Below are 13,529 nucleotides of genomic sequence, written 5' to 3'. Positions count from 1 at the left end.
TAGATGTAGAAACCAAAGATCAAGTCTCATGGGAAATTCACGGTTTTCCTTCACCTCTTTGTATGTATTCACAGTGAATCTGATGTTCTGATTATTTGGTCAAATGGCCAACAGATCTTTATTGACATCTTGCTGAGAGCAAGAAGTTGTGCTAGGTGCTCTGGGGGGACACAAAGGAATGCATGCATGACACAGGCATTAACCCCAAGGAGCTCCCAGTCCTGTGGGGAGGACTGGCTTCCAATCACCAGACAGTTGTATATGAGTAAGTCCATTAACGGAAGACTTGGAGTGTGAATGCTGTAGGCATTTGAGTGGTAGTGGGTTAGTAAGGATTTAAAGGAAGGTCTGAAGGGGGAGGGGGGAAGGGAGAAAAGAGCAAGTTGTCTGTAGAACACTTAGCCCGCCTGGAGCAGAGTGTTTTAGTGAGTGAGGAACGCAAATGAGATGGAGAAAACAGGGTGGATTTAGATGGTGGAAAACTTTCTCCTGTAAGAAATGGTGAGTATATGAAGAGCACATAAAAATGAGCTTGGGTGCACCTGGGTGGCTCAGTCTGTTGAGCGGCCAACTTTGGTTCAGGCCATGATCTCACAGTTCGGTTCTGAGTTCCAGCCCAGCATCGGGCTTGCTGCTGTCAGCATTGAGCCCAGTTTGGATCCTCTGTCCCCCTCTCTCTTTGCCCTTCTTCTCCTCACACTCTCTCTCTCAAAAATAGTTTGTTTGTTTTTTAAGTGAGGCTAAAGATATGATGTGCTGGCTAGATTGAGGCAGAAGAAACTGGAAATAAGGAGACCATTTCAAAGGCAAATGCACTATCCTGGCCTGGAGCACCGAGGGCCAAGAGGAAAGTAAAGGACTCAGAAAAAGAAGTGTGGGATCGGGACACAAGGTGGGGTGGAGGAAAGGGCAATATGTCCAAGAGAATTCAGAAGTTCTGAGAATGTATATTTGGTAACATTTGTCAGGCATTGTTCTAAGAACTTATATGTATTTTTTCAATTACTCCTCACAACAACCATATGAGGTCAGTTTATTAGTATCCTCAGTTTACAGATGGGAAAACTGAGAGAAAGTTTCAATCATCTGCCCTCTGTCACACAGTTAGGCTAGCAAGACTCTGAACAGAGCCTGGCTTCGGCACTTGCACACCCAAAACCCCTCCGCTATGCCCCTCGACATGATAACCATGCTTTGGCTCAAGATGCAGAAGCCAGGTCAGCTTTCCCCACACTTCTTGTGAGGTGTTGGAAGCCTACCCAGAGGGAAAGATTCTTAGGGTGGTTTGAGACAGAAGTAGAGAACTTGGAAATTAGGTAGAAACTAGAAATGCAGCTTTGAGGACCTCCCTCCCATAGAGCTTGGAGACATGCATTTTCAGGAGAGCTAAAAAGTGAGGGAGTTTTCAAAAAAAGAACAGAAAATATGAGAATAGTATCTTGAGCCCTGAAGATTGCGTAGCTTTGAGGTGAGAGGTGAAAAAGACATCAGGGGAATGTGAGACACACAGTCCAGAAGTGTGAAGAGAGCTCAGCGTGGAGCATCACTGAGACCCACCGAGGAAAGAATTTCAAAGAAGATAGTTGGGGTTTCTTTGTCTGTTTTTGTAAATTTTTTTAATGTTTACTTATTTTTTAGAGAGAGAGGGAGAGAGAGAGTGGAGGAGGGGCAGAGAGAGGGAGACAAAAGATCCAAAGCTGGCCCTGCATTCTCTGCACTGACAGCACAGAGCTCCACGTGGGGCTCAAACTCACAAACCCTGAGATCATGCCCTGAGCCAAAGTTGGATGCTTAACCAACTGAGCCACCTAGGTGCTCCTCAAAGAAGATAGTTGCTAAGAGTGTCCATGGTTATAGGGCACAGAGTGATAAGTGCAGCTTGACCACCGGACGGGCACCTCTGACTTTCAGGGTGCCATTTAAGTAGAAACTAGGGACAACAGTCATCGAGGGCTTGAGGGGCCCCAGAGTGAGAAAGCGGCAATGGAGAATGTGGATGACTGGGTAAGAAGCTCACCAGTGGAAAGAGGAGAAGTTGGTTTGAGTGCATGTCTGAAGGCCTAGAAGGGACCAGTGCAAAGAGACAGTGACAATTCAGCCTAGAGGAGAAAACTCGGGGTCCAAGCCCAAAGGAGGGCATCAGAGGCCGGCTCTGTGGCAGAGAGTGCCCACCTCATTTTCTGAAACTGGAAAGTGGAGAGGAGATCACTGTAATAAGTCACCCTCTTCTCTGGAAACGAAAGCCCAAAGCTGGCCATTTGCCAAGTTGGATTGGGATGGGGAGTAGTCGAAGAGGAGAAAGCAGGCCTTCACACTTGGATGGAACAGAATGGAAGGTGCTAGAGGAAAGTTTTAGCATGAGGAGCAGATGATGAGAATGGGATAAAAAATCAAAGTGAGTTGGGTAGGAGAATAAATGCATCAAAGAGCCTGAAAAATCAGCAGTGGGACATATTCGCAGGCTCCCCCCTCTCTCTTCTCACACTGGCCGAAAATGAGGCCACAGTCCAATCAGGCCTCCTAATGTCCAATAAGATCAGCAATGCGCAGGCTGCTCCTCGGGGCTCGAGTCCTCGACTCAAGCCTTAATGAGTCACCTGCTCGATATTTTCCACTTCAGGCCTCTGGCTTTCTGGGACCTCAGTCCACTCAGCTGCAAAATTGACTTACGGGATCATGTCAATCGCCAGATGCTGCAGAGGAGAGCAGAAGAGTCCAGCTTCTGCAGGTAAACGAACTGCCTGAAAGGAAATGAGCAGTGATTTCCCAGGGAGTCTCTCCTGCAATGTCGTTATAATGTCAGCTTTTGACAGCAAAACGATTTCAGTGGAAGACTCTAGAGTATCTCATGGAAGTGCCCGAGCCTTATTAAAATGATGTCAGTGCATGCTACGTTCACGTCTCACGCACTTGAAAACCCCACAGCGGGAGAACTCAGTCGCTGGAACCAACTATTGTGATGCCTAGACCCTTGTGCGCATTTGACCTGTGATGTCCCCCATGACCCCTGCAGTAATTCCAGATGGAAGACAATCAGTCCTGAACTCGGTGAGTCGGCCAGCCCCACGGGGAGTGTTCTGAGCTTTAGCTCAAAATGCCAGCATTTGTGTATCTGCGAGGCTCTTCCATTTCCCCCATGTTCTTTCCAGACAATAGACTGTGGAACACGTGCCTCCGGGCCTGATACCTTTTATCGAGGGCCTTCTCTGAGGCCTCTCCTACAAGCTTTGCATCCATTATCTCCCAATATCCTCATGACCCCTCCACCAGGTTGGTGTCATCCTTCCCATTTTTATTGATGGGAAAACTGAAGCTCCAGGAGACAGCCGATCGTGAAGAATTGAACTCATGTCCCTGTGGCTCCGAAGTGCTTGCTCTTAACCACTACACCCTAAAATCACCCCAGCATGGTGGAGGATGGTCTACCCCAAGCACATACCATCAGGTGTGCACAAGGCCCGCACCACCTGCACTCGAGAAGCTCTACAGCTGCATACTGGCGACGGATGATGGGCCGTAAAGGAAGGTCCTGTGTATATCTTATATTCTAGCCAGGTGAGGGGAGAGCCATCTTGTTGGCACGTCCATCAGCCAGTCACCTCTCACGGAGGCACCAGAGCTGTCTGCATGGGCCCGGGGCCGCCGTTGTCATCGGCATCAGCCCTAGGAAGCTGATAAGGCGGAGCAGACTTGCTGTGGGAGCAACAGCAGATTGCTCAACAGGCCCTGGGGTGGCAGTAACTTTCCCGATGTCCTGGGGCTGCTGTGAGCAGCCCCAGCCAGCAGGACCTAGGTTTGCTGCCCTATATTCCCTGGCCCCTGTGTTCCTTCTCACTTTGTACTTGACAGCGTTCCAGGGATGTGGCCCCAGGGCTTGGCATCTACACCCCGTGTCTTCTGCAAACACGGGCTGGAGGAGAGAGAAGAAAACAGTATGCACTGACCCTTTAAAACAGCATCGCATCTAATCTTCACAGCAATGGGAAGCTATTATCCCCATTTTAATGATGAGGAAAATGAGACTCAGAAGGTAAGATCACGGGACGTCTGGGTGGCTCAGTCGGTTAAGCATCTGACTTCAGCTGAGGTTGTGATCTCGTGGTTCACGAGTTTGAGCCCCACATCAGGCTCTGTGCTGACAGCTCAGAGCGTGGAGCCTGCTTCAGATTCTGTGTCTCCCTCTCTCTCTGGCCCCTCCCCCACTCACACTCTCTGTCTCTCTCTCAAAAATAAATAAACATTAAAAAAATTAAAAAAAAAAAAAAAAAGAAGGTAAGATCACTTCTCAAGGTCCCCCAGCTGGTCAATGAGATATCTAGATGTGATCCCTCAGTTCTCTGGCTCCAAAGCCTCGGGTCCCAGGCCCCTGCTCTAATCCTCCCCATGGATCTGTCAGAAAGACAACTCAGCTTAGAGACTCTGTGCTGATCCCAGCCCTGAACTTAGCCCTGCAGGAAGTGGACTGGCCTGGCATTAGTTAATTCAGTATCTGCATCAACCAGTCAATAAACAAGTGTTTTTTTCAAAGCACCTTCCAGGCTGTGAGGGAAACCATAAGAAATGAGGGTGTACTGCTTGCTTCTGAGGAGCTTGCAACCAGGATGGGGAGAAGAGCTGGAACACAGGAAATAAAAGAAAATCAAACCAGGCTGGAGGAGGGAGCAGGGGCAGGGGGCAGGGTGAGGGGACAGGGAGCTGGGCCTACAGCTGCATTTGCACCTGTGGAGGAGAGTGGGCAGGTGGTGCCCTTCCTTCTTGGGGACATCATGACCCAGGGACAGAGCTGACTGCACAGGGAAGGAGGAGGGTTCAGGGAGACCAAAGAGGACAAATGTGAGGAATGTAAAAATAAAAGAGAAAGGTGAAGGTAGGGGCAAAAAATGGCAGGGAAGGAAAGAGGAAAATGGAGGACGGAGAGAGAAAAGGTGGCCTTGGAAGAGGCCCAGGGGCACCTGGGGATCACCTGTTGCTGAGTTCGTGCACTCAGCACTCTGGAGGGAACAAGTGAGTAGCTATGGGAGCCTCGCCCTTGTCTCTGGAGATGCCATCCTTTCTGACTCTGAGCTTGGGACAAGCAGGTGTCACAGCAGAGAGACATCAGGGACCAGAGGTAGCAAATACCAGCACACTGTTGGATGATGGACTTCTCAGCAGCCAGCTTCTAGGGGGTGCAAGCACCTTTCGGGCTAGGGGTTGGGTGAATGAGGGCTCTGTGGGCCTGGTTCCTGCTGGGCACAGGTTGCTTGGGAGAGCTAAGCAGACCCCCAGAAAAGACTGAAGGCACCAATATTATGGAATACTCATGGGCTGGCCTGGAGAGCAGAGGAGTTTGAGTAAGGACTGAATCCCTCTGTTCCCTTCTTCTCTCCTGGCAGAAAAGCCAAGGGTGGAATCTGGAAATCTTAGACACCACTCTCCAGTCCTCTCTGAGGAGTCACAGATGCAGAAAGGGGGCTTCAGATGAGGGTGTGGAGGGACAGTGTCCACGGCTGGCTTTCCTGCCTTTGGTATCTTCTCAGCATCCCATCTCTTGAGCACTTGAATGAGATCAAGATGCTCAAAGACAAACACACCCCAAAGTGCTCCCAGCTGATGGCCTCCTTCTCTTCTGGGGAAACTACTGACCACAGAAAGAGAGCCCCTCCATCAGGAATTCCCTCTTCCCGGGACTCTGGGGGAAATAATTACCTTGGACATAAATGGAGGGTCAGGGATAAAGGGCTTCACTTATCTGGAATGGAGGGTCAGGGATAGAGGGCTTCACTTATCTGACATGGTGCAAAACTTCATGAGTACTCTTCCTATATTAATTAGGTTTAGGCTAACCCTCCAGATTCACCTAAAATGCAAGATATAAAAATGTGATTCTTTTGTTTGAAAGTTGCCTAAACTTTAACATAAACTGTGTAGCCAAAATGAGGAAAAGAGAGGAAGGGAGCTTTATGGCTTCAGGAGCACACTTCTCCCTTTGCCTCCACCAGCAAACGCATACGCTGAAGCCTCACTGGTCTGGAGAAGGTCATTCTGTTTAGTAATGAGTGCAGCCTGGGCACGGACCACTGGGAACAGAAGCTGGACTTAACAACCATGGTCCAGCTGAACATTCACCCTGGCTGAATCTTGTTCACACACACACACACACACACACACACACACACACGCTCATCACTCAGGCCAGGAAGCTCTGCCCTACCCTGCTCATTGCAGAAAGGCCTGGGACTGAATACCAGATGCATTTCCAGCCTGAGTAGACTTATTGTCTTCAATTAATACTTAATAGGCTGATTGTCTTAAATTAATACTTCCAGTGAAGGTTCTTCAATCCTGTAGCTGCATTTTTTAGACACAACTCCCCTGACCTTTTTAGATTCTTGCTATATCATTTGCCTCTTGTTCAAATAATTTGCAATTACCAGACACTAACTGGTTGCTGATAAGGGCTAAATGTAAAAGACCAACAGTATCCAACTTCAAAAGGGGGCTTAAGATTGAGTAGTTACTAAAAATAAGGGATCAGGGAGATGGAAGAAAAAAACCTTGGGTTTAATGATCTATTAGATGGGGCCATCACAGCAATGAGACAAGCACTCCAATTCTCCTCAAGAGAATCCAGTACCCAGCAGTTCTCTGGATGGAAACTCAAATCCATAGGGATGCATACCCCACTAGTGTTCTTTTAGAACTATATTGACAATTACTTACTAGACTAGTTGGAAATAGTAGAAACTAGGCGACTAACCCATTTCTTACTTCCTCCTCTTCTCCTCCTCCTCCTCTCCTCCTCCTTCTCCTTCTCCATCATCTTCTTCTCCTTCTCTTTCTCCTTCTTCTTCTGTCTCTCTGTGTCTTTCTTTCTGTCAGTACTTTTCACTCATGTTTATAATGAACTGGGGGATGGGGACCACCTGGGTGGATCAGTTGGTTAAGTGCAGACTTCAGCTCAGGTCATGATCTCACAGTTCGTGGGTTCGAGCCCTGCGTCAGGCTCTGTGCTGACAGCTCAGAGCTTGGAGCCTGCTTCGGTTTCTGTGTCTCCCTCTCTCTCCGCCCCTCCCCTGCTCGTGCTCTGTCTCTCTCTCTCTCTCTCAAAAGTAAATAAACATTTAAAAAATTTTTATAATGAGCTGGGCACTCTATAGACTATAGCTGGGCTATAAAATGAGAAAGATGGCTCCTGTCCCGAAGGGACTCACAGCCACTGGGAAAAGAAGACACACAGGACATTCAAGTATAGTGAAGGGAAGTACAGAGCAACCTCTGAGAGTTGCCCTGGTCAGACAAGAGTGAGGTCCAGCTCCAGCACAAGCAAAGGCCCCTGAAGAAGGCTCTAGCCTGAGTGCCCTCTGGAAGGACAAGCTTGTGATGAATGCTCTGACCCTGGGGCTATGGAAGAACTGGGAAGCAGGGGCAGAAAAGGGCAGGTACAGCCAGGAAGGTACTGGGTGCATGCCCTTGGCCGGGCATCTGGAGTGAGACGGGAGCCAAGCCCAACCTGAAGCAGTGGTACCTGACCCCCTCACCATCTCTGCTGACTAGTTTCCCCAAGAAAGCTCCAGGTGTCTGAGACAGAAGCCTCACCTCCACGGGAAGAGGAGAGAAAGCTCTGAGAGACAACAGAATGTACCTGCAGATAGTTTCTCGGTGGCCTGAAAGCGTTGTCTACAGTTCCACCATTGGAGTTGGAATTCCATTCTTTGGAAACTTACAAATCTGCATCCTTAGGAAAGTGCCAAGTCTTTGGAAAGCCCTGCCCTCAGGTTCAGAGAAGAGGTGGACAGCTGATAGCAGCTTCCTGTGAGACCCCACAGAGGTCAAAGACATCTGGAAGCATCCTCGGAGGAGAGCAAAAAGAGAGGCAAAGTGGACGGGGGACGGAAATATACCCTTGGAAGTCAAACAAAGCAAAATGGAAAAAATAGGCATTTTTTTCTCCTGTAATTTCGAGAGGGGTGGGTGGCACTTACAGTTCTCCCCTTATCTCCATTTGAAGCAAATGCAGACACTTAACGCCTCCCTGCTTTGGAGCATTTCATTCTTTCATCCTGTAGACTCTATGGAGCCCCCACTGTGTGCCAGGCTCTGTGCCAGGGGCTGGAGGCTGGGGGCCGGGGCAGGAGCAGGGGTGTCTGGAGGGTTTATTCCTGTTCTCCTGCCACTTGTTGAGGTTGGAGCCTCACTGGGGCTGAGAATCAAAGGTGCTGGGGCCATGGATGGTGCCATGCAGATGGGCTCCCTCCGCTGACCTCTCCCAAAGACCACACCATGAGTGCCCAGCAAAGAGAGCTAGACAGCCACAGGATGCATCAGCAAACAGCACCTTGTCAAAAGGCTTACCTAAAGCCCGGTGCCTGCAGGTTAGAAAAATAAACCAACAGATGAAATGAACATTATAGTAGCAACCTGCCGAGCCTCTTAATCTGTCACTTAAATCTAGGGCTTTTAGCTATAATTGAACACCCTACCGTGACTATTATGAAGAGGAGGAGGTTGGAGGTGTCGAAGTTGTGGTTTAGGAGGGCGGATGAAAATAAATTTCCCTTCAAAACTAGTCAATAACGATGCCTTTGTATTAAAGGAATAGAGTGCTGGCCTAGTCACTGCAGAGGAAAACAATACATCCAGGGCACTTAGGAGGAGGCGGCTGAGTCACTGCCCATGCTGCCATTATTCTGTACATGTCTAGAGGACCACTGAGAGCCCCTGAGACTGAAAATGTACCACTGAATTTTTAAAAGTTGAAAAGAAGCTGCCTGGTGGACGACTATATGCATATTATCCTAACAGCTCAATCTTAGTAAAAAAAAAAAAAAAGGCGGGGGGGGGGCAGAGAGTGATAGTGGGAGGGAGGGAGGGAGGGAGGGAGGGAGAAAGGAAAGAAGCAAGGGGTTCTCCACCTCATATGTCATCAGGGAAGTACAAATTGAAATAACGAGATACTGCGACACACCTATCACAGTAGCCAAATCTGGATCACTGAAAACACCAAACGTTGGCAAAAATGTGGAGTAACAGGATCTCTCATTCGATGCTAGTAGGAATACAGCCTCTTTGGAAGACAGTCTGGCAGTTTCTTACAAAACTGAACATACTCTTACCGTATGATCCAACAATCGTGCTCCTTGATATTTACCCAAAGGAGCTGAAAACTTATGGACACACAGAAACCTGCACATAGGTGTTTATGGCAGCTTTATTCGTAACTGCCAAAACTTGGAAGTAACCAAGATGTCCCTCGATAGGTGAACGGATAAACTGTGGTTCATCCAGGCAGTGGAATTTTATTCAGTGCTAAAAAGATATGAGCTACCAGGACACAGAGGAATCTTCAGTGCGTATTACTAAGTGAAAGGAGCCAATCCGAAAAGGTAGTCTGAATATATGGCATTCTGGAAAGGGCAATGCTATGGAGATAGTGAAAAGATCCGAGGCTGATGGGAAGGAGAGGGATGAATAGATGAACACAGATTTTTAGGGCGGTGAAAGGACTGTATAATACTATGATGGTGGATACATGTCATACGTTTTTTCAAACCCATAGACGGCACAACACCAAGAATGAACCGTAATGGAAACTATGGACTTTGGGTGATGATGTTGTGTCTGGGCAGGTTCATCAGTTGTAACCTATGAACCATCTGGTGGCGGATGTTGATAATGGGAGAGGCTCTGATGGGGGGGGAGGGCAGAGGGTATATGGGAAATCTCTCCACCTTCCTCTCATTTTGCTGTGAGCCTAAACCTGCTCCAAAAAAATAAAGCCTTTAAAAAAAGAAGGAAGAAAGGAAGGAAGGAGGAAATTAGGAGAAGAGAGAAAGGGAGAGGAGGAGGAAGGAAGGAAAGGAAAACAAAATTCTAAATAGAAGATGGCATCAAAAATCTCCTTTGCAAGATTTTAGAAGATCACGGTGTGTGGGGATGGTTTTGTGAAGATCAAATCCTTTCCAGTTAATCATACTGGGCCTCCTGGGAGTTCAAGAGGGAGCCATAGCGCCTTGCCTTCTGGAATGAGAGAGGATCTTCCAAGCATCATATCCCTGTGGAAAGGCAGTGTGATACAAACACAGGAGGTGGTTATGGCGCCTGTATTACTATTATTATTGAACTGAATTGTCCTTGAGAGATTGTTCTTCTGACTCAGAGGGACATTAGACTGAGGGAGTGAATTGTTTCTTCAAATTTCTTCTTTAGAGAAATTGGGCTCCCGGGGTTTGAAGAGACAGAGTGAGGGGTCTGGCAACCACATCAGCTGGCAGACTCACTGCATCCTAATCTTCACAGAGAACCAACCTGAACGTTGGACGTCTGACCTTGTGAGAACCTGGGTGGAACTAAATTTGCTGGAACTCTCTTCAAAAAGGATCAAAATGAATATTGTACTCTTCACATCAAAGCTAGGGCCACTTTCCTGTCCATCCAGAGTCACTGCTTTCAAGTGATTAGAGCAGATTCTTAAACTCCCACCTTCAAGAATCATGGTCAGACCCAAGGCAAGAAGAGGTGCCTCCCTCAAACCTCCTTTGAATATGTATTAGTTGCTGAGAACACTCCATTCCTCATCATGTCAGATGTATAAGTGCACAATTCAAATCTCCGTTCTCTACCCACTAGAACACCTGGTTGACCCATTCATTGTCAGGTGATGAGGCATTCTACAGGAGTGAGTGTGCCGTGTAATTTAGGTTTACCCCTTCGAGCACTGAATCATAAAAAATAAACAAGGAGACTGGTTGTATTGCATACTTTCCTGCTGAAATAAACAGAACACATTTCATACTTGAAATTTTACGATTCAGGCCATCATCTTGAATGAGAATTACATTGTGTAGTTGTAATTCATATGCGGTAGGTAATAAAAGGTTAAAAGGAGTGGTGATTTCTGCCTGTCTGGCTGATGTACCTTGATTTCTGGGGCATTACATGTTATTAAGTTACTTTCTGTGTGTCTGCACCTGGTTTATCAGGGTTCATGGGAAAATGTTAAAAAGACATGGCACAGGTAACAAGCTCCATTTTGGAAATTAGAAACTATGTCAGTAATTAACTCCCATCATAATTCTGACTAAGACCTGAATAAATGTGTGTTTTTTTTTTTAATGTAATGATGGTCGTGGCCATGAGATTGACAGATAGTGTTATCAGTTAATATTCTTTGGTGTAGGCAACAGAAACCAACTCTGAATAACTCAAACCAGAGAAGGGATATATTGGAAGGTTTCTAAGTAGGGCCCAGTGTTAAAGTTGTTGCTGAACAACCAGGCCCCAGGAAGGACTGAATGAGGTCTGCTATGATGGGCTCTAGGATATTGGCACTCCATGACCCAACACCAGTCACTCCCAAGGCCTGTGTGTCTCCACCAAAGAGTCAATAGCTGAGAAAGAAATAATCTCTTTGGCCCATTTTGGGGTCATGGGTCTATCCCCATGGCCAAGTGGGTGGAACTTTGTGACTGGCAGCCTCATAAAAACCACAGAGAATGATCTAGGGACATTTCCCCCAAAGAAAGGAATGTTGGGTAGACAAAAACAGATGTCCACTAGAGGCAGCCTTGCTAACCCAATCTCTATTATGGTCACATTCTCTAACAGCTGGTTGTTCCTGGTTTCATATAAATGTGGCTTCCTGGTGCCTGGGTGGCTCAGTTGGTTAAGCATCTGCCTCTTGATTTCGGCTCAGGTCATGATCTCACGGTTTGTGACTTCAAGCCCTGCATTGAGCTCTCCGCTGACAGCATGAAGCCTGCTTGGGATTCTCTATCTCCCTCTCTCTGTCCCTCCCCTGCTCACTCTCTCTCTCTCTCAAAAATAAATAAATAAACTTTAAAAAATGTGACTTCCTCTCCCGAGAGTTTGCCTGTTCTCCCCTCAGAGGCCATAGTGGGCAGAACGCACCTCCTCCAGTGATGTCTGTGCCCTAATCCCCAGAGTCCATGAATGGGAGACTTTGCAGATGTAATTAAGGTTATGGACTGTAAATACAGAGATTAGCCTGGCTTATCCAAGCAAGCCTAATGTAATCACATGAGTCAGAGGGGTGCAGTAAGAGTTAGAGGCATTCTAAGCATGAGAGGGACTCCGTCCCTGTCACTGGAGGGGAGTCACATGGAAAATACCAGGAGGGGTGGGTGGCTCAGTCGGTTAAGCATCCGACTTCAGCTCAGGTCATGATCTCGCGGTTGATGGGTTCACGCCCTGCATTGGGTTCTGGGCTGACAGCTCAGAGCCTGGAGACTGCTTTGGATTCTGTGTCTCCTTCTCTCTCTTCCCTTCTCCGTCTTGTGCTCTCTCTCTCTCAAAAATAAACATTAAAAAAAATGTTAATGTCTTAGTTAAAAAAAAAATATGAGGAAAAGTTAGAGCAACCTCTAGCAGGATCTCTAGCACAGATAAGCCTCTGGCTGACAGCCAGCAAGCACACAGGGACCCCAGTCCTGCTATTGTAAGGGACTTAATTTAGCCAACAACCTGAACAAGCCTAGAAGTGGGTTCATATCCAGAGCTTCCAGAAAGGAACTCAGACTCACTGACCCCTTGTTCCAGCTTATGAGGCTCTAAACAAAGGGAAGAGCCAGGTGAACCTCCCTGTACCCAGAATTCTGACACACAGAACTGTGTAATAATACATTTGTGTTGTTTTAAGCCACAAAATGTGTGGCAATAAATTAAAATAAATAAATAAAAACCAATACAGAAGCCATCCAGATGTCTCATCTACCACAACTTAATACCAGCATCTTTTTATTTTCTTGGTGACTGTCTGGATGGATAAGTTCTCTGGGCTTAGTGACCTGGCCATTATTGTTCTTTTCCATCTTCAGCCATAACAATAACAACAAACACAAACAGAAAGTGTTTATTGAACAACTACCATGTGATAGATACATTATAGCCATTATGGTATATAATCCTCACACCTCCCCCCAAAAAACCCAAGAACCCATTTTATAGATTATAAAGCTCTCTATACCATAGCATCCTAGAACATAGGGACAGTAATAATGCCTACTTCCCCAGACTTTTATAAGGATCGAATAAGATCCAATGATGGTGTACAACTCACCCAAATTCACACAGGTAGTCAGAGACAGAGCTGGGATTAAAACCCCAGTCTGTCTGACCCAACCCTGAGCTCTCTCTACCACGCCTCAGCAGCACCACTGGGAAGGCACCCAAAGAAACAGGCAGCAAAATGAGAGCCAGTATCACTTCATGCACTCGAGACTCTCCAGGATCTCGGACACATGGGCCAGCGGGACCAACGCTGGGCCAGGAGTTACTGGCCAGGTCTGCATCTCTCTACAGATAGATCACTATGGGGGTTGAAAAAACACATTGAAAGTTGCAGCCAGATCTCAATTCTCCTTGGTTTTCAGTTTCCATGGGGCTCTCTTGGGTCTGCTCCCTGCATGCACAGTTTCCCCAGATGGCAGGAATATGTGGAGAGCTTCTCCCAGCCTCTCTGTAGTGCTCTTACATTTTCAGGAATTCCCCATTGGGTTTAGGGCTCACTCCAACTAAGAACAAAATCTTGG

This window comes from Herpailurus yagouaroundi, unplaced genomic scaffold (genome assembly GCF_014898765.1).
Source record: "Herpailurus yagouaroundi ecotype Mexico unplaced genomic scaffold, PumYag 197, whole genome shotgun sequence".
Classification (NCBI taxonomy): domain Eukaryota; kingdom Metazoa; phylum Chordata; class Mammalia; order Carnivora; family Felidae; genus Herpailurus; species Herpailurus yagouaroundi.
Note: the sequence above shows the minus strand (reverse complement) of the source record.